The following is a 2,807-nucleotide window of genomic DNA, read 5'->3' on the forward strand; positions in this document are numbered from 1 at the left end:
CTGAGCTCCACATGTGTGCCATGGTGTCACCCTCCCAAGCAAATAGCTTTTCTTTTTTGAGACAGGGTTTCTCTGTGTAGCCCTGGCTGTCCTGGAACTCACTCTGTAGATCAGGTTGACCTTGAACTCAGAAATCTGCCTGCCTCTGCCTCCCAAGTGCTGGGATTAAAGGCGTGCGCCACTACTGCCCGGTGCAAATAGCTTGCATACAAATTTAAAAAAGTATTTATTTTTAGATTGGTTCTTGTTTTTTTTTTTTTTTTTTTTTTTTTTTTTAACAGATCTTGCCTGAGTTTATTTGTAAAAACAGCATAGGACACTGGTCATCTGCAGAGTGTGTGGGGAGGTGTACCACAGCAGTCCGTCTGTCTTCACGCTGGCAGGAGCCTTTTCTATGGGGCCTTCACAGGGGCCTGGGCACCTTTGGGGGCCTGGGCACCTTTGGGGGCCTGAGCGCCTTTGGGAGCCTGGGCTGGAGCTGAAGCCTGGGCCTTAGCTGGAGCTTTGGCCCCTGCCTTGGTCTGAACCTTAGGCTTCGGTTGGCAGAGCCTCTGACCCTTGGCCATGTAGCTTCGAATCCGCTTCCCAAGCTTGGGGTGAGCGATGAAAGCCAGCCGTTTGAGTTTGGGGCCCTTTGGCATCTTGGGTTTGATGACCTGAGGCTTCACAAGGGCCTTGATGGCCTCTGCNCGTGCACTCACTGCCTTTGCGTTNTTGGCCTGCATCTTCTTCAGGCCTTTCTTGTTGTGCTTCTTGGCAAAGCGCATGTTCCTCAGGAACTTGGGGTCAACCCCCTTAAGAGATTCATATCTTTGCGACCGGGGTTTCTTGATGCCATTTCTGTGCCATTTGCGGGACTGGTTGTGTGTGGTGTTGTTCTTGGACTTGGCCATGTCTGCACGGTAACCCGCGGCTCCCCTGGTTCTTGTTTTATACACATCTAACTTCTATCCCATGTAAATATACTATTAGCGAAGCACACACAAATATTAAAAAACAAAACAAAAAACAGTGTTTTCATTAAAAGTAGAGCACAGGTTGGAGAGATGGCTCAGTGGTTAAGAGCACCGACTGCTCTTCTAGAGGTCCTGAGTTCAATTCCCAGCAAACACATGGTGGCTTACAACCAACTGTAATGGGATCTGATACCCTCTTCTGGTGTGTCTGAAGAGAGAAATGGTGTACTCACATACATAAAATAAACAAATTTTTTAAAAAATGTGGGGTATAGATTTAAAGAAAAAGTAGAGCACAACACTTTGGAATTTTGTTTCATGTGATTACAGCTAATTTCCTTTCAATTGAAGATTCATTTTAAGTATATATAGAGAGCATTTTTGGATCCAGAATATAAGTTTTCATTAATTATATGAAGCATTAATTTTCTTAGTTTTCCTCTAAAGAAAGCATGGGCCACAACCATCTTTTGCTTAACTGTAAAGCAGGAACTTGCATGAAGAGATGGCCTTCATGGAGAGGCCATGCTAACATGGTGACACTCCAACAGATACACTGGGAAAACAACTTTTTAGATGCATGTGATTTTCCTGGTAGTGTGGGGACTTCAGCTATTACCTGTTTATATATTTTTGATGTATTTTTAGGAACCAAGGAAGTGGTTCCTATTTCCCATCCACTGAATAATTATTCATCCAAAGGAAAATTAGTTAAAAAAAAAAACAAAAAAACAAAAACAACTCTGTTATTTGTTTCTGTAGCCTTAAAGTGGAGAACATGCACATAGATTACTTCGGAAACTAAGTGTGTTCTTCTTACAGAGGAAAATGTTGACTTCTGAGCACACACAGAGGGCATAATATACACACTTCTCTAGAAATTTTTGTCAACATCAAAAACGTATGACAACAATCACTTCATATTTTCCAGTTGTGAACATGGTGGACCATCTCCCAAATTCCCATTTGCATACACACTGGTCAAGAGACCTGCTCAAACTAGGGTATTTTCATGGGACTGGAAGATTTCTTTAAAAAATCTATAATGAGCAATGTGAGGGGCATCTACATTTTTAGAGAATTACTACTTTAGCACAATTTCATTAAAAATATCTGCCTGTATCCACTTTGAACAGCTAGCATGTCACAAATAAACTGGGTCAGTTAGAAGAGCTGACCCTTTATTGATAGTCTAGGATTAGTACCAAGGAAGGCATTTTCCATGCAACACTAAGAAAGTGATATCTTTGACTGGAATGTGGCTTGGCCCTTTAGTTTCCACAAGTTTCATGGTGGATGGTGAAAGGCACTGTCTCAAAGACAATTTTTTTTAAAAAATCTTTTATTATAACAGTTGTGTCCAGTTTTCAAAGAGCACCAAGAGTGGGCCTTGTAGAGTCAGTTTCATTGCAATTTAGGATAGATAGAGTACTGGTGAGCCAAATGACTCTCGGATCAAGGGTTAGCCTTGGCCTGTGTCTGATTTCAGCCCTAGTTATAGCAGGCAAATCAGTCTTCACACTGCCAACGTCCAATCTCAAGGGCCTCGCTTTCTCCTTATGCAGTCAACTCTGGCTCTTCTACGCAGCAGGAGCTTGCTTAGCCTGGATACAAGCATGGCTTTGCAATATGAAGCTCAAAGCTTCTCTAAGGCCTTGGCAAACATGTTTATGTGGAGTACTGCAGAGCCCACACACAAAACACTGGTGCTCAGATACAGAGGGTTCCATACATATAACGACTTAATGGATAGTGCCTGCATTTGGTTGATGTCTTATGACCTGTGATTTCAGCACACACACACACACACACACACACACACACACACACACACACACACACACACACACA

The 2,807-nt window shown here is 42.7% G+C and overlaps 1 pseudogene; it reads right to left on the reverse strand.

Annotated features, from left to right (window-relative positions):
* Positions 1 to 283: 283 nt before the first annotated feature.
* On the reverse strand, positions 284 to 910 carry LOC110337708 (annotated as a pseudogene).
* Positions 911 to 2,807: the final 1,897 nt, after the last annotated feature.

This window comes from Mus pahari, chromosome 20 (genome assembly GCF_900095145.1).
Source record: "Mus pahari chromosome 20, PAHARI_EIJ_v1.1, whole genome shotgun sequence".
NCBI classification, from domain to species: domain Eukaryota; kingdom Metazoa; phylum Chordata; class Mammalia; order Rodentia; family Muridae; genus Mus; species Mus pahari.